This window comes from Mastomys coucha, unplaced genomic scaffold, assembly GCF_008632895.1.
Source record: "Mastomys coucha isolate ucsf_1 unplaced genomic scaffold, UCSF_Mcou_1 pScaffold15, whole genome shotgun sequence".
Taxonomy (NCBI): Eukaryota; Metazoa; Chordata; class Mammalia; order Rodentia; family Muridae; genus Mastomys; species Mastomys coucha.
Genome location: NW_022196897.1, coordinates 20,382,031 through 20,400,149, shown reverse-complemented (window position 1 = coordinate 20,400,149; position 18,119 = coordinate 20,382,031). Strand labels below are relative to the sequence as shown.

General features: G+C 46.5%; 1 non-coding gene across 1 annotated transcript; it reads right to left on the bottom strand.

Annotated features, from left to right (window-relative positions):
• Positions 1 to 17,448: 17,448 nt before the first annotated feature.
• LOC116092648 lies at positions 17,449 to 17,555 on the bottom strand. The gene has a single exon (XR_004119389.1). It is a non-coding gene; the product is annotated as a U6 spliceosomal RNA (small nuclear RNA).
• Positions 17,556 to 18,119: the final 564 nt, after the last annotated feature.

Sequence of the window (18,119 nt, the reverse complement as noted above, 5' to 3'; positions counted from 1 at the left end):
AATGGCTCCCGTGCTCTCAGAGCTCTGAGAAGGGGGTCAAGGCCAGAGGAACTTGGGCCAATCCAAGAGACAGGTCCCCTGGGGGAAGTGTGCCTTCAAGAGGATGTGCTGAGCAAAGCTGTCCAGAAGAGGAAGGAACCCACGGGTGGAGTGGAGGGCGTAGACCCTGCGTCCTGTGGCCCAGCAGACGTTCCCACGTCTGGCCTCCACCTCTCCCACCCCCAACCATCTTGTAATTCACATGCTCGCTATGGCCAGTGTTGCTACATAAATGGCTTTTCCAGATGGGCAACACTGGGTGTAGACAAAGGTCAAGGATAGAGCCTCTGTGCTCACTGTGGGTAGGAGTGGAAACTATTTAGCACTATTTTGGAAAGGTAATTTGTCGATGTGTGTGTGTCAGAGCTTCTGAAGTATGCCACTGTGAGCCACGAATGTGCCCGTGATCTGCTCTAAAGAAACCCCAGCATAGCAGACTGGTACTCACAGAGATGATGACTGTTCACCAGGGCAGCACGCCATCCTCCGGGGACAGCTGAACAATGGTGCTTTACTCACGCTGGACAATGGGCAGTGGTGACGTCACTCAGAGCTTCAGCTAATCTAGTAAAAACACTTCCTGGCGTGTGTGTAGCCATGGCTTACATCCCCAGCAGAACAGAGCAGTAAAGAAACTAACAACAAGCTGAGTGGATTAGGATGAAGTGACATAGGAGGGTGTTTGTGACAGTTCTATGTATCTTTACATTGTATGTGAGTGTATATTACATATATGTGTACAGGTAGAGGTCAGAGGTCAACTTCTGGTATCACTGTCATCATTATTTTGCGAGATAGGGTCTCTCATTGAACCTGAAGCACAGGGACACTGCCTGGCTGGCTGGCCAATATGGCCACCTCTTACCTCCTTGTTCCTCCTCCAAGGCTGGGATCATAGACTCCAACTTTTTACTGGGTTCTAGGGATTTGAATTCAGGTCCTCATGCTTGTGCAGCAAACTCTTTGCTGCTGAGCCATCTTCCCAGCCCTTAGTCTGTATTTAAAAATACATTTCTGTGTATATATGTATAGATTTTAAAAATATGTATTTCTATGTATGTGGACAGTATATGTGTGTTTCTCTGTGTGTATGTGTGTGTGAGGGGTGAACATGGGCCAGGTGATGCATATGGAGGTCAGAAGACCTCTGGGTATGAACCCTCCCCTTCAACCATAGAGCATGCCTTTAATTCCTACTTTAGGGTGGCAGAGGCAGGCAGAGGTCTGAGTTGGAGGCCAACCTGGTCTACATAGCAATTTCCAGGACAGACAAGATCTTGCCTAAAAACAAATTCTGTTTCTCTTTTTATCTCTATCTCTATACACATATACATACACATATATTTATATATAAGTGCCTGTGTTTATGGTATGTTTTCTAAGGTCCCATTGGTCAAGGCTGGTCATATGATGAGGTTCCTGATTTATCCTATTGTGATAAATCCCATCCTCATCCTATCCCAAGCACCTATTGCTGAATGTGGATGCTAGAGGCAGGACCCAGGGCCCACGACAGCAGCAGTGAGGCACAATGTGTATGCTAAGGTTGTCGTGCATTAAGAAACAGTACATGGGCCGGGCGGTGGTGGCGCACGCCTTTAATCCCAGCACTTGGGAGGCAGAGGCAAGTGGATTTCTGAGTTCGAGGCCAGCCTGGTCTACAGAGTGAGTTCCAGGACAGCCAGGGCTACACAGAGAAACCCTGTCTGGGAAAAAGAGAAAAAAAGAAAAAAAGAAACCGTGTGGCGCCTGGAGAGGTGGCTCAGCAGTTAAGTGTACTGGCTGCTCTTCCCAAGATCCTGAGTTCAATTTCCAGCAACCACGTGGTGGCTCATAACCATCTGTAATGGGATCCAATGCCTTCTTCTGGTGTGTCCAAAGACAGCTACAATGTACTCACATACAATAAATAAATAAATCTTTAAAAAGAAAAAACTGGATGAGGTTGGCAGCTCTCCTATGGTGGGACACAGGGTCAATCCCCAGGAGACAGGAGAGTCTCCAAAAGCTTGTGGGACAACTAGCCTATGTGTGCAGTGGTAAGCGGCAAGAAACCCTAACTCACAAAAGAAGGAAGGCAAGGACCGACACCTATCATTGTCCTCTGACCTCCTCATGAGCCATGGCATGTGTGTGCTGGAGTGCTCATGTGCACACACACACATACACACTAAAAAAATTGAGATAAACAAAACAAAACAAAAGAAAAGAAAAAAACTGACCCATGCCCAAGGAACCAGGAGGCAGCTCAAAGGAGCTCTCAAATCCAAAGACAAAACAATTGGAGCATCAAACGAAATAGCTATGGATTATAATTTCCAGGATAAAATTCGGAGCTGGGAAAGCTTGCAGGTACAGAGCTTGCCCATCATGACAAGCCCTGGTTTCCAGCCCCAGCTCAGGGAAACAACAGAATCTAAAAAAAATATGAATGCGTGCTCTATCCACACCGCAGAAATCAATGGCTAAGAGAACAAACAGACTGGAAGAAAGGGTCTTCTGTCTTCTGAGGAGAATTCAAATAATTTATGTTTTTTTCTGCAGGAAGTAGCTCAAGCCACTGCCGCTTGAATGGGCATTTGACTTGGTGACTCACTTCTAAAGTGTGAGGAGCTAACTGGACTGAATGAAGTTCAGAGGGAGAGAGAGCCCGAGTTTGCTCCCCAGAGCTAAAAAACATCAAAAACTCTTAAGCTGGGCATGGTGGGTCAAAGAATCCAGCACCAGGAAGACCAAGGCAGTAGGAAGGCCAGCTTGGGCTACTTAGTGAGGCCCTGCCCAACTGCACACACCATGAAACAAGAGATAGAGACTCAGAGGGAGGAGAGAGGAAAGGAGGGAAGGAAGGAGGAGGAAGGGAAAGAAGGGAGAGGACTGTAGGAAAAATAGTCGGCAACATGCCTTAAACAAGCCATGGTTCCGTTCATTCCGCGTGTCATATGGTGGTCATGTGACTTTGAGCAAATGGAATAAGAAAGTGTCCAAGGCAACCAGGAGAAAAATATATAAGATAGATAAATAGACAGGCCGACAAACACACAGACAGATATCTAAAAAATACCTAGCTGGCAAGCCTCAAAACTCAAGACTGAAAACCTGTCGCTGGAAGGAGTCAAGAAACAGCAACCTGGTCATGGGCTCGGATCCTGGGGCAGGGCCTGTGTGTACCGGTGAATGAACTCTGCATCAAGGCTAGGTTTGGCCAGCAGTCATGACCAAAACCAGTGTTTCTGGACAAACAGAGTACGGTTGATTAAGGAGATTGACATGAGGAAAACTAGACAAAAAAAGGTGGGCAAATTCTGTAACCATCAAAACAATACTTCTATAAACCTAATGTCATTACAAACTTGTAAGTTTCTTAAGAGCCAAGGGCAGGGAAGTGGTCCAGTGGGAAAGCCTATGCTTAACCTGTGTGAGGCTCTGGGTTCTTATGCCTGGCACGGCCCCCAAAAAAAACCTTCGTACAGCCGGGCGGTGGTGGCACACGCCTTTAATCCCAGCACTTGGGAGGCAGAGGCAGGCAGATTTCTGAGTTCAAGGCCAGGCTGGTCTACAGAGTGAGTTCCAGGACAGCCAGGGCTACACAGAGAAACCCTGTCTCGAAAAAAAAAAAAAAACTTCATAAGGAGAAAAACGTCAGGAGTGGTGATGCACAGCTTAAGTCCCAACACTGAGGCGACAGAGGCAAGTGAATCTCTTTGAGTTTAAGTGCAGTGTAGGATACATATCAAGTTCTAGGCCAGCCAGGGCTATGTAGTGAGATCCTGACTCAAAAAGGAAGAGAAAAAAGAGGGAGGGAGCCAGACTTGGAGGCAGGAGGATTGCTTTGACTTAGAAATTGGCCTGGACTACTGTAGTAAGTTTGAGGCCTACCTGAATGACAGAGTAACACCTTATCTCAAAACCAAACAGAGGAAAATACAGCAAACCAAAACAAAGTATGCTGCGGATTTCAAAATTAGATTACTGAGATGAGACGGACCCAGGGTGTAGGTCATAAATGGGAATAAATCAATTTGATGGTACATACCTTCAATCCTAGCACTTGCAAAGCAGAGGCAGGAAATGGAGTTCAAAGCCGTCCTTAGCTACACAGTGAATTTGAAGCCAGCTTGGACTGCATGAGACCCAGTTATAAATCAAACAGACTGGCAGGTGCTCTCTTGTGTGCTGTTACCAACAAAGCCATCCTCCACGTTGCAAATGAATATGTGAACAAATGAATGAGGGAATGAATGATGTGGAGGCAGATTTGAGAGCACTGGTGTTGGAGTCCAACACTACACCCTCTTTCCCAGCCTTTCCTCGGGGCAGTCTCCCTGAGGCTTCGTTTTGTTTAGTTTTCCGTGGCTGGGACTTCCTGAGAACTGCAGGCTCACAGACACCCACCAGTGTGCCGCAGGAGACTGCGTCCTGCACGGCTCCATGCCATTGCCCTGCGGTGCCTGCTTGGAGTTACAGACAGGTGCTTGGGGGAGAGGGGGGTGGTTCACGAAGCCTGTAGGAGGTCTCTTGATCCAGAACCCTTGCTAAGCAGACACACCCCAGGCCTTGGCCCTTTTCCTGGGTGGGGATCAAGGAGCGGTCAGAAGGCTGTGTTCCCGACTGTACCAGACAGGCTAGGCCTCCCTCTAAGGAGAGTTAATAGGCTTCTAGAATGTTCAGCCTCAGCATTTCCTTCTTCGGGGTGGCATTCCCAGGAGTGTGCTCTGGGGACAATATGCCCTGAGATAGTCTTCTGATAGTGAACGTGGACATGCCATGGCTTGATGAGGGTAACTAAGGGGCAGGTGGTCCTGGGACATGGAACCATGCTGGAATGTGATTGGATTCTGTCATAGTGGCTGAAGTGACCCCAGGCATCACTTCCAGAGCTGAACCATGGCAAATTCCCACAAGGTCCTGGGCACTGAAGCCAACTTTGTATGCTCCTCTACCAGATCTTTTTTTTTTTTTATTTAAAGATTTATTTATTTATTTTATGTATGTGAGTACACTGTAGCTGTACAGATGGTTGTAAGCCTTCATGTGGTTGTTGGGAATTGAATTTTAGGACCTCTGCTTGTTCCAGTCAACTCTGCTTGCTCTGGTTCAAAGATTTATTTATTATTATAAGTAAGTACACAGTAGTTGACTTCAGATGCGTCAGAAGAGGGTATCAGATCTTATTATGGGTGGTTGTGAGCCACTATGCCGTTGCTGGGATTTGAAATCAGGACTCTGGGAAGAGCAGTCAGTACTCTTACCAGCTGAGCCATCTTACCAGCCCTGAACGAATCTTTTTTAAGTTATCATATTCTGCCAGGCAGTGGTGGCGCACACCTTTAATCCCAGCACTTGGGAGGCAGAGGCAGGTGGATTTCTGAGTTTGAGACCAGCCTGGTCTACAGAGTGAGTTCCAGGACAGCCAGGGCTATAGAAAGAAACCCTGTCTCAGAAAACAACAACAACAAAGTTATCATACTCTAAGGCTATCAAGATGGCCATCCAGTAAAGGTGCTTGCTGCCAAGTCTGTCTATATGAGTTCGATCCTCAGATCTACACAGTGGAAGATGAGTAACCTTGACTCACCAAGTTGTGTCTGACCTCTACACACCAGCTATGGTGTGTGCACATCTGGAATAACTAAGTAAACACTCTTAAAAGGTAAATTATCAGCCAGGCAGTGGTAGTGCACGCCTTTGATCCCAGCACTTGGGAGGCAGAGGGAGGCAAAATTTCTGAGTTCGAGGCCAGCCTGGTCTACAGAGTGAGTTCCAGGACAGCCAGGGCTACACAGAGAAACCCTGTCTTGAAAAACCAAAAAAAAAAAAAAAAAAAAAAAAAAGAAAGAAAAGAAAGAAAGAAAGAAAGAAAGGTAAATTATCAAAAGAGAGAGAGAGAGAAAGAGAGAGAGAGAGACATGTGTGTTATAACCAAGTATCAATCAGATCAGTACAGAGATGTAATCTTAGCACTTAGGAAGCAGAGTCAATAGGCTCTGGGAGGCTGACGCAAGCAGATTGTCCTGTAAGCTGCATCCTGTGAGAGTGCTCAGGCCAGCAGGAGCTACACTGTGAGACCCCGTCTCAAACAAAAGCATTTAACTCTGCAGTCACCGACAGTGCTCTTGTTCAATAATCCATAGACGTCCCTATAAACCCTAAGTGTTGGACAGCAGGGGTCACCGATCGAAGATTAGTGTTGGAAGAATAAAAAGCGTGTTACAAGCACAAGCTGCTCCACCATGTCTTAATATTGTCTTGCCAATGATAGAATCTATCAGGAGTATATGCAGGAGTGTGACATATTTAACACCTTATGCAGGGTCTCTCTACCTTCTATGGTCAACATATTTACAAACTACATTCTTTGTTTTTTTTGTTTTGTTTTGTTTTGTTTTGTTTTTTGAGACAGGGTTTCTCTGTATAGCTCTCTGGCTGTCCTGGAACTCACTCTGTAGACCAGGCTGGCCTCGAACTCAGAAATCCGCCTGCCTCTGCCTCCCAAGGGCTGGGATTAAAGGCGTGCGCCATACAAACCACATTCTTTAGAATTAGGATCATCCACTTGGTACATTATACATGAAGCAGAGTTTCTTTTAAATTTTTTTATTTATATTTTATATATATGAGTGTTTGCCTGAATGCATGTATTTACCTCAGTTCGTGCCTGCTGCCCCTGGAGCCAGGTCCCCTGAAACTGGAGTTACAGGTGGTTGTGAGTCACCATGTCTGGGTTGGGAACCCAACCCAGGTCCTCTTCAAGAGTAGAAAATGCTCTTAAATGCTGAGTCGTCTCTCCATTCCAAAAACACATTCGACATTGTATGTGTGTGGTAGTGTGTGTGTATATATTGTGTGTATATGGTATGTGTGTATGGTATGTGTATATGTGTATGTGCTGTGTGTATATGCAATGTGTATGTGGTATATGTAAATGTGGTGTATGTGTGTGCGTGTGTGTGTGATGTGACCTGGCTTTCTTCTGCTGTGGTTTCCTGTACAGGATACCCTGCAGCGAGCACTGTCCTCTCACTCAGGAGGTGTCTGACAGCTCTGCAGCCCTAGAGTTGCAAGTCGGTGTCTGGCTCTGTTTATTGCTGAGCAGTACTTTATGACTACAGTACTGTTTGTTTACCCATTTCCTGTTGATGGCCATTTGGGTCATTTCCAGTTTGGGAGTTTAAAGCAGCTATGAATGTTCTTGTCCAAGACTTTTTGTGAATATATGCTTAGTTCTTGGGTAAGATGCCATGAGAAGAATTGCTGACTGTATGGGTCTGTCTCCTCCACATCCTCACTTATTTGGAGGCTGTCAGTCTGCCTACTTTTTGGTTTTGGTTTTTTTTGTTTGTTTGTTTGTTTTGGTTTTTCAAGACAGGGTTTCTCTGTATAGCCCTGGCTGTCCTGGAACTCACTCTATAGACCAAGCTGGCCTCGAACTTAGAAATCCTCCTGCCTCTGCCTCCCAAGTGTTGGGATTATAGGCGTGTGCCACCTCCGCCTAGCTTGGTTTTGTTTTTCAAGACAGGGTTTCTCTGTGTAGACCTAGCTGTCCTGGAACTCACTCTATAGATGAGACTGGCCTGGAACTTGGAATTGAATCTGTCTGCTTCTGCCTCCTGAGTGCCAAGATAAAAGGCCACCACTACCCAGTAAACCTGTCTACTTGTAACACATTGATTGGGTGGTTGAAGTGGAAACTTCTGGTGTCTTTGGAAAGTCAGTTATGTCAAATGATGTTTTGATGGTGCACATAGGTGAAAGGATGTCTTACTAAAGCAGACACAGCTGAAAGGATTTTTGCAATAGCAGACTCATGAAAGGATGCATGATATTCAGAAGGAATTTAAGCACTGTTCACAGACAGTTGAAGCTCAAGCATTGATTTTCTTTGCTCTTCCTCACTATTCTTCACTAATGACACACATGTATTAGCTCACCTTACATTGAGTTACTGAGCTCCACTTGCGGTGACACCAAAGCTCACCAAAGAACTTCTCAGGAGGTTCCTGTGGCTTCTTGCTGCTTCTGCAGAGGACTCAGGCTGGTTGGCAAAACTTGCAACTTCTTCTCTACTGAACAACCCTTGCTGGTTCGTGTGTGGTGACTGCCGAGAGGACTGGACTGCAGCTGCTGACTCGTATTTGGTGTTTGCTACTGGACTGAATTGCTGATATCCTGACAGCAAAGATTGGACTCGAAGCAGGGCAGTGGTGGTGCACGCCTTTAGTCCCAGCACTTGGGAGGCAGAGGCAGGCAGATTTTTGCGTTCGAGGCCAGCCTGGTCTACAGAGTTCCAGGACAGCCAGGGCAACACAGAGAAACCCTGTCTTGAAAAACAAAAACAACAACAAAAACAAAGAAAACAAACAAACAAAAAGATTGGACTTGCCCCCAAAGAACTATTTCTAAACAGGTCCACATCCCCCATGTCCTGATTACCCTTATTTTCCACTACCTCAGGTGGGTGGTGGGCTAGAGGGGAGGTTGAATGATTATTAAAAGTAGGTTTTGAAAAGAATCTAAGACTACAGGTTGTGTGGTATTTATTCCTCATCAGGATTTCTGTTTGACAGTTCAGCAAATAAGAATGATTGCTGTGCATGCAAAGGACCCTGGGTTCAGATTCCAGCATCCACAGAAAAAGCCAGTTACGCTGCACATGCTTGCATATGTTGTAGGAGGTGGAGAAAGGGCGAATGGGTGGGGCTTACAGGATGGCAGCCTGGTTCCAGGTTCAGTGAGAGATCCTGCCTTAAGGAAATAAGGTGAAGCGTGATGGAGTTGGACACCTGAGTGCAGGCATACACCAACCCATACGAAGTGTGTATATACTCTCTTACACACACCGCACATACATGTACACACACATATACACCTCTCAAGAGTTTTTGATGTGCATTTCTCTAATCATTAAAGATGCATTCGTAGTCAAGCAGTGGTGGTGCATGCCTTTAATCCCAGCACTTGGGAGGCAGAGGCAGGCTGATTTCTGAGTTGAAGGCCAGCCTGGTCTACAGAGTGAGTTCCAGGACAGCCAGAGAGCTATACAGAGAAACCCTGTCTCAAAAAACAAAATAAAACAAACAAACAAAAAAAAACAACAAAAAAAGATGCATTCATTCTATGCACACATCAATAACTTCTTAGAACCATCTATCTAAGCCTATTGCCCATTTTTTTGGGAGGGGCGGTTCTTATTGAATCTAAAGTTTACATTGAACATCCCTTGCTTATTAATACATCATCTGACACAACTTTTTCAAATATTTTCTCCCACTCTGTGACTTTACTACACATAACTTTATTTTGTTTTTCTTTTCCAGACAGGGTCTGATGAAGCCCAGGCTGGCCTCAAACTCTCTCTATAGCCAAAGGTCTCCCAGTTGCTGCCTCCCATCAGGTGCCACCATGCCAGGTTGCCTTTTTTGTTGGTTTGCTTAGTTCTGGGGAGATGTAGCTTTTCTCGATGTCTGTGGCCAGCCTGGCCTTGAATGCCTGTTGACCTTCGTGCCCCCTCCTGAGTGCTGACATTGCAAGTGTGTGCTGCCAAAGTACGTCAAGACTTGCTTTCCGTTATCTGCACATCTGGGGAACTTTGCTAGCTTTGGACAGCAGAACCGGTGGCATTCTTTTGTTTTTGTTTTTTTTTAAAGACTTATTTATTTATTTTATGTATATGAGTACACAGTAGCTGTACAGATGGCTGTGAGCCATCATGTGGTTGCTGGGAATTGAATTTAGGACCTCTGCTTGCTCCAGTCAGCCCCCGCTCACTCTGGCCCAAAGATTTATTTATTTATTATACATAAGTACACTGTTACTGTCTTCAGACACACCAGAAGAGGGCATCAGATCTCATTACGGATGGTTGTGAGCCACCATGTGGTTGCTGGGATTTGAACTCAGGACCTTCAGAAGAGCAGTCAGTGCTCTTAACCACTAAGCCATCTCTCCAGCCCTTGTGGCATTCTTTTTAACTTTAACATGGTATTTTATAGTACATGTGCATGAAAATATACTTAAGGCATTTCACATTGCGTCTTACATCCACCTGCCTCTGCTTACCAAAGGCTGAGACTAAAGGTGTGCACCACCATATCTGGTTCTCTCTTAGATTTGTATTGTACACTTTTTTATAAAATAATGAGGTCTTACTACACTGCCCAAATTGATCCTGAACTCCGGGGATGAAGCCGTCCTCCTGCCTTGGCCTCTTGAGAGATTGATTCTATTTTACAGCTACACAACACATCTCAAAGCTTAGCCTCTGAGGGGCCGAGGAGCTGGCTTATTGTTTAAAGTGCTTGCTGTGTAAGCCTGAGGACCAGAGTTCAAATCCCCAGAACCCATGTAAATGCTGGGTGAGCCTAGCAGCACACCAGTAACTCCAGTCTTGGAAGGCAGAAATAGGGACTCTCCCGAGCAAGCCTACTACTGAGGACCGCCTAGAGCCAGCTCTGGGTTTGATGGAGTGACCCCGTCTCTGTGAATGATGTGGAAGAGCAGCCATGAACCTTAAGCCTTCCAGTGCATGGCAACATATGTGCATATATAACCCTACACGTGTGTACCTACATACATGCAATGTGCCTATTAACACATGCACACCAGCACACACACACAAAATGAAAAAGGAAACTTAGCAGCTTGGAGCTACAGGTGTTTGTTATTCCCGTTTCTTGGGGGTGGGGGAGAGATGTGGGGAGAGCTTTGTGAGGGATCTGTGGTCTGGCCTGGGGTGTTTCCTGAGGTGTTGGCTGTTCTGAGTCCTCTGAAGGGGCGGAACCACGAGCAGACACGGTGTCCTATTGTTTTGAACCTCAGGCCCTTACTCACTTGCTATCTCTGTCCCTGTGACTCGACTTCTGCTTCCCCCCCCCCCCCCCCCCCCCCCCAGAACGGCTCTGAGGGAGCACAGGAGAAAGCTGCATCTCCGTAACTGACCAGAAGGGACAGGCCCATTCCCTACAGGCCACTGTCCAGCTCTGCTGCACTGCACAGGTTGGCTAAGCCACAGAGCTGGAAGTCTTGGGTCATCTGGGTTACTAGAAGCTGGCTCCCTCAGCTGATGGCTGACACACCTGGAAAAGCATCCCTAAGCATGTGGCCGTCCCCGCTTCTTTCCTTGCACACCCACAGAAAGCAGGTGTTCTGTTGGGAAAAGTGCCCCAGGCAGAGCAGACACACCAGCCCACTGCCCTCTCACCTTTCCAGTAAAGCCCACAGGACCACTGTGCCCACGTGATGGGTAGAGGGTGTGGCAACCACAGGAGCTGCCCCCTCTGGGATTCTGAGCATCCTGGGGGATAATTTGGTTGGCTAGTTGTTGTTCTTTGGAACACGGTGTCACTATGTAGTCCTAGCTGGCCTGGAAATCACACGGATTCACCTGCCTTTGCTTCCCAAGTGCTGGGGTTTAAAGCTTGAGCCACCATGATATATAAAGTATGAATTACCTATACCAGCTTTCTTAATGAGATAGAGACCCACAAAGCTGAGGGTGAAGAGTGTTTGCCAACTGCAGGGATACCTCATAGCTGATCTGCCTTAGGTATATGGAGTGGGTGGGTATGCGCATGTGCACAAGCACACACACACACACACACACACACACACAACTCATGGATGAGGTAATGGAGTCTTGGAGAGGGACAGACACTTGCCTCAAGCTGCACAGCTGATCAGTGACAGAAGTAGGAGTCACAGCCATGTCCCCTGACTTTCCCACCCTCCTCCAGGCTCCGCCACCAGCGGTAAATGTCAGGCACAAAACATGTGTCAGCTATGCAGGCCCCAGGAGAGTCCTAAGATAAGTTTCATTCTTCCTCCAGCAGAGGAAACCAAGGCACTAAGGCAGGAGGTGCAGAGCCCCACAGACGTCACAGGACATTGAGGGCTGGGGCTATAGGCTGGCAGTCTGGGGCTTGCTGGGGTCTTGTGACAGGGAAGGAGGAGAGAGGAAGGAAAGAGGGGGTGGGGAGTCACATAAGAGATCAGTTCCTGGTGCCCCGTTATCACAAATACATATCTCTGAGGCAGCACTACAAACAGGATGTGGGTTTACTTTGAGCAGTTGTTGCCCCAAATTGATAAATGCTATCCGACACGCAAACACCCTGGGAGAGGCAGTGGGGCTCACTGGTTAGTTTAGGTGGGCTCCTAGCTGTGTGACTGGAGATGTATGGATTGACCTCTCTGGGCTCTGAATAAAGGTCATTAGGATTGGCGGGAATGGTGACAAGAGCCTTTGCACATTGGAGGAGCACATAGCTCTTCTCTGTGCAGTCACTCCACCATCTTCATCATGCTCCTGTAGCATCTAATATATCTATCCTACCCCTCCCCACAGCAGTCCTAAAAGAGAGAGCCTGTTATGTACATAGTTTCTCCTCAGGCCCTCGTATCCCCAGCATGTCCCTCCATGCTGGTGGCCCAACTCTTAGCTCAGAATTATCTTGTGACACAGGTTGGCTGAGTTCCTGCCAGGCGTCAGCTGCTTTGTATGCATGGAGAAGCAAGGGCTCTGCCCTGTCTCCACCCCAGAGTCACCTGCCAGGGATCTTCCTGGCCCTGTGGGTATCAGCCACCTGGATGTGGGAGCCACAGCCCAAGTTCTCAGTATGACACCCACAGAAGAGTACTAGGCGGCATCCTGGAGCCCACAGAGACTTAAGGCCAAGGGATGGGACAGTCAAAGCTGCAGCTTGCTGCTCAGGAGTCAGGCCACGCCTGGGGTCTGAGGACTGTCTATCGCTGGCTGGCTGGCTGGCTGGGTGAGATTCAGGAAGTTATTTAACATCTCTGAGCCCATTTCCTCAAACCAAGAGATCAACTCATAATAAGGGCTGCTTAGAAAACTAAATGGTACCTTTGATCCCAGCACTCGGGAGGCAGAGGCCCAAGAGTCTCTCTGAGTTGGAGGCTAGCCTGGTCTACAAAGTGAATTCCAGGTCAGCTGGGCTGTTACACAGAGAAACTCTGTTTTAAACAAAAAGAAAAGAAAGCTAAATGTCAACAAAAGAACTCCATTTACACTCCAGTGAGTTCTTTTTGTTTGTTTGTTTTTGTTTTTGTTTTGTTGTTTTTTGTTTTTGTTTTTGTTTTGCTTTTCCAGACAGGGTTTCTCTGTGTAGCCCTGGCTGTCCTGGAACTCACTCTGTAGACCAGGCTGGCCTCGAACTCAGAAATCCGCCTGCCTCTGCCTCCCAAGTGCTGGGATTAAAGACGTGTGCCACCACCGCCCTGCCCTGTTTGTTTGTTTTTTTTTTTATTTGTTTTCAACAGGGTCTCATGTAGCACAGGCTGACCTGGAACTAGGTAGATAACAGGAAGCTGCCTTTGAATTCCTGAGTTTTGGATTACAGACATGGCCCACCATGCCTGCCTTTACAGTGCCTTGCAAATGTCTATCCTGTCAGAAGAATGCCACTCTTCAGGGAGCCTAAGATGTCACCAGGGGAAAGGTGCCCCTTTCCTGATGTTCCAACAAGGGAGAACACTGGCAGGCTGGGACGGTGGCTCAGTCTGTAAGGTGCCTGGCACACAACCAAAAAGACCTGAGTTTGATCCCACAATCCACATGAAAAGCCAAGCAGGTTGTCTTCTTGTCTCCACACACACAGAGAGACCCAGACCCAGACATAGACACACATCCAGACAGACAGACACACACAAAACACACAAAGGCAACTGTCAAGTGCACCACCACCGTTGGAGGGGACATCCTGCCATACTGCCACAGAACGTGCTCGAGCTGGGGAAGTGAGCCTCCCTTGGAATCCACGAGCTGTGGTCTGGGCAGGAAGAGAACAATTGACCTGTTACCCATCAGTAGTTTCCTGCCTACCTGTCAGCGCCCACCCAACCTGCCCCCAGCAGCGTCCTCTCTCTGCACAGAGCTAACTTTTTTTCTCTAGTATTTGCATATTTCATATTTCTGAGAAATGAGCTCACACCCCTCTCTCTGGCTACATTTGTCTCTACCACACCTGCGTCCACCCCTACCTCTTTCCACACCCTGTTGTCTGCCATGGCTGCAACTGTCTAACAAGCTAAAGGAGCACTCTATGCCCCTACTCTCTCCCCATTCCCTCCTTCCCTCACCCACTGTGGAAGGAATGTTGAAACCTGGTATGACATTGCTGGTTCCTTTTCAGATATGTTTGCTTGCTTAAGTCTCACAATGGAGCCCTGACTGGCTGGCCTAGAGCTTGCTCTGTAGATCAGACTGTCCTCCAACTCTCAGAGATCCACCTGCCTCTGCTTCCCAAATGCTGGCATTAAAGGTGTGTGCCACCACCAATACCTGGTTCTTCCTTAGATTTGGACTGTACTTTTTTTTTTTTTTTTAAAGACGAGGTCTTGTTACATTGCCCAAGTTGACCCTGAACTCCAAGGCTGAAGCCATCCCCCTGCCATGGCCACTATACCCAGGAAAATAGACACTTCCTTATTTTGTTTTGAGTCAAGATCTTACTGTATAGCCCAGGCTGACCTCAAGTGTGTGATCTTCCTGGCTCAGACTCCCAAGTGGCAGGATTCCAGGCACAGAACCAGCATGCCTAGCTGTGTAAACGCAGGCTCTTGTGCATGCTAGAAAAATGCTCTATCCCTGAGCCACCTCCAGCCTTCTTTTATGTTTGTGGGTTTGTTTTTGCTTTTGACACACTGTCTCACTGTGTAGCTCTGGCTGGCCTGGACCTCACCATACTGACCAAGCTGGTTTTGAACTCACAGAGATCCACGCACCTTTATGTTGGCTTTATTTAGTTATTTATTCAATGTGTTTTGTCTGCATGTATGTCTGATCGCCACATGAGTGCCTGGTGTCTACTGAGGCCAGAAGAGGGTGACAGATCCCCTCGAGTTACAGACAGTTGCTAGCTGCCATGTGGTGCTAGGAATTGAACCTGAACCTGAGTCCTCTGGAAGAACAACCAGTATTAGCCACTGTGTCAGTTCTCTAGTCTTTTGATTTTGCTTTGTTTTGTTTTTAGCGTTTGAATTAGGATCTTACTCCGTAACCAAGCTAGCATTGAACCCACGACTCTTCTCCTTTCTAGTCTCATAGATGTTGGAGTCACAGAGATGGGCACCCCACCCAGCTAGTCCTTTTCTTTCCATTGCTGAATAGTGTTCCACTAGGACAACCCTGTGCTGTGAGCGCCAGCCAGGGCAATCCTTACCTGGGATGGGCATCTGTGTTGTGTCTGCTATAAACAAAGCTACAGCAAACATTCCTGAGAAGGCCTTAGCAGACATTTGCTTTTTCTCCTTTTGGGTCAAAGCCTAGGTGTGGGTTTTTTTGTTAAGATTTATTTATTTATTTAATGTATATGAGTACACACTGTAGCTGTACAGATAGTTAGTTATAGGAAATTGACTTTAGGACCTATGCTCACTCTGACCCAAAGATTTATTTATTATTATACATAAGTATACTGTAGCGGTCTTCAGACACACCTGAAGAGGATGTCAGATCTCATTACAGGTGGTTGTGAGCCACCATGTGGTTGTCGGGATTTGAACTCAAGACCTTCAGAAGAGCAGTCAGTGCTTCTATCCACTGAGCCCTTAAGTGTAGTTAATTGTCTTATAAAGTAGTCAGTCTGATACCCTTCTCACAGCAAGATTGACAGTGTTCCAGGCAATTCACGCTCTTGGTTTTGTTTGTTTGGTTAGGTTTTTTGTTTGTTTGTTTGAGACAGCTTCTCTCAGTAGACCAGGCTGGTCTCGAACTCAGAGATTTGCCTGTTTCTGCCTCCAGGATGCTGGGAATGAAGTCCCACACCTGGCCCATGATTCACACCCTTCTCAGTGCTTATAATTATCAGCTTTCCTTAAGTAGCTTTAGCCAGGATGCTTTGTCATAGCAACAGGAAAATAACTAACACAGGAGGATGACCTTTGTTTGTTTATATCTAATATATATAAATAATACACATATGAATATTTAATATACACATAATATGTTGTGTATATATCAATATACACATTAATAATATATGTGTTATATACCTATATGATAATACACATAAACGTAGTCATTGTATATGCATAGATATGCATATGTATATACATCACTGTGTAGCCCTGGCTACCCTGGACGTCACCATGCTGACCAAGCTGGCTTTAAACTCACAGAGATCCACATGCCTTCATCTTGTTTTTATTTAGTTATTTATTCAATGTGTTTTGTCTGCATGTATCTCTGTCCACCACATGAGTGTCTGGTGCCTTATGGAGGCTGGAAGAGGGTGTCAGATCCCCTGGAACTGGATTTACAGTCACTCACTGCTGGGAATATGTGTGTGTTATATAATATATTATAATAATTATATATAAAAATATATATTATTGTCTTAGAGTTTTATTGCTGTGAACAGACACCATGACCAAGGCAAGTCTTATAAAGACAGCATTTAATTGGGGCTGGCTTTCAGGTTCAGAGGTTCAGTCCATTATCATCAAGGTGGGAGCATGACAGTTATATATTTCTATTAGATAGGTCTGTAGTTCCGGCTGGCTTAGACGGGCTATGTAGATCATGCTAACTTTATTATATATAATTATATATTACATATTCTTATTAGATAGGTCTGTAGTTCCAGGTGGCTTAGACAGGCTATGTAGACCGTGGTGGCTCTCTCCCATCTCCATGTCCCAGGTGCCCTGGCTGATGCTCACACCATAGGCTGTGTCCTAGTGGAACACTATTCAGCAATTAAAAAAGAACAGACTAGCTGGGCAGGGTGCCACCTCTGTAACTCATTTATGAGACTGGGAAGGAGGATAGTCATGGGTTCAAGGCCAACTTGGGTTACTGAATGAAATCCTGTCTCAGAGATGGCTCAGTGGCTAAAAGCACTGGCGGCTCTTCAACAGGCATGTGCCTGACTTTGGCCCTTGAAGAACAAAGAGTTTTTGGTTTTAGATTACTTTATTTTATGTGCATGAGTGTTTTGCCTGCATGATTCTGCACACCACATGTGTGCCTAACTGCCAAAGAGGTCAAAACAAATTCCCTGGAACTGAACCATCTACAGATGTTTGTGAGCTGCCATGTGGGTGCTGGGAATCGAACCTGGTTCTCTCCAAAGGGAACAAGTGCTCTTAACCGCTGAGCCCCTCTCAAGACCCATTTTAGCAATTTGTAAAACTAAGCTATTTTGCTGAAGCAGTAGTTGCATCTTTTGTCAGAGATAGATTTAGTATTTTTCTGCTGGTGTGATTTACCTATTCTGTTCCTTAACAATGGCTTTTAACCGCACCCTCAATTTTATTGGTTTATTTTTCTATTTCTTCTCCAATAAATCAATGACTTTCATTTTTTACGTTTGTGTGTGTGTGTGTGTGTGTGTGTGTATGTGTGTGTGTGTGTGTGTGAAGGCATGCCACACAACGGCTTTTTGTTTTTTTTTAAATATGGAACGCATCACGAATTTGCATGTCATCCTTGCGCAGGAACCTTGCTAATCTTCTCTGTATCGTTCCAATTTTAATATATGTGCTGCCGAAGCGAGCACCAGGATGGCTTTCAGGAGTTGGTTCACTATCTCCTTCCACCATATAGACCCTGGGGATCACACTCAGGGTGTCAGACGTTGTGTCGGCGCCTTTCCCAGTGAGCCATCTCCAGCCCCAGCAAGCGCTTCTTCAGGGGATCCCCTGTGAGCGGAAGCAGTGAGCTCTGGCTTCTTTTCTTGCTCTGACCACTCACTGATGCTTCACTTTGGAAGGTCATTTGATCTTTTGGGGCTTCAGTTTCCCCTTCGATGAGGTAAGGAGAACATTACCCCAGAGGGTGAGTGGCAAGGTCCGACATGGCCGTCACGGGGCTCTGCCGATTCCTAGGCTGAGCAGGTCTAGGGCCTTTGGAGTCCCAAGCACTCTGAGCACTGCAGGGGAAACTGAGGCCCAGAAATTGGTCCAGGATGAGTGGGGACCCTGACTTCTTTTCCTGATTTCTCTCTGCACCTAGAACAGCCCCTGGACTAGAAGGGCTGGCAGAAACAGCAAGCAGGTCCTCTTCCTGGGGTAGGGGAAGAGGGCTCCTGGCCAGAGCTGGACACTCTGGACCCCCCCCCCCC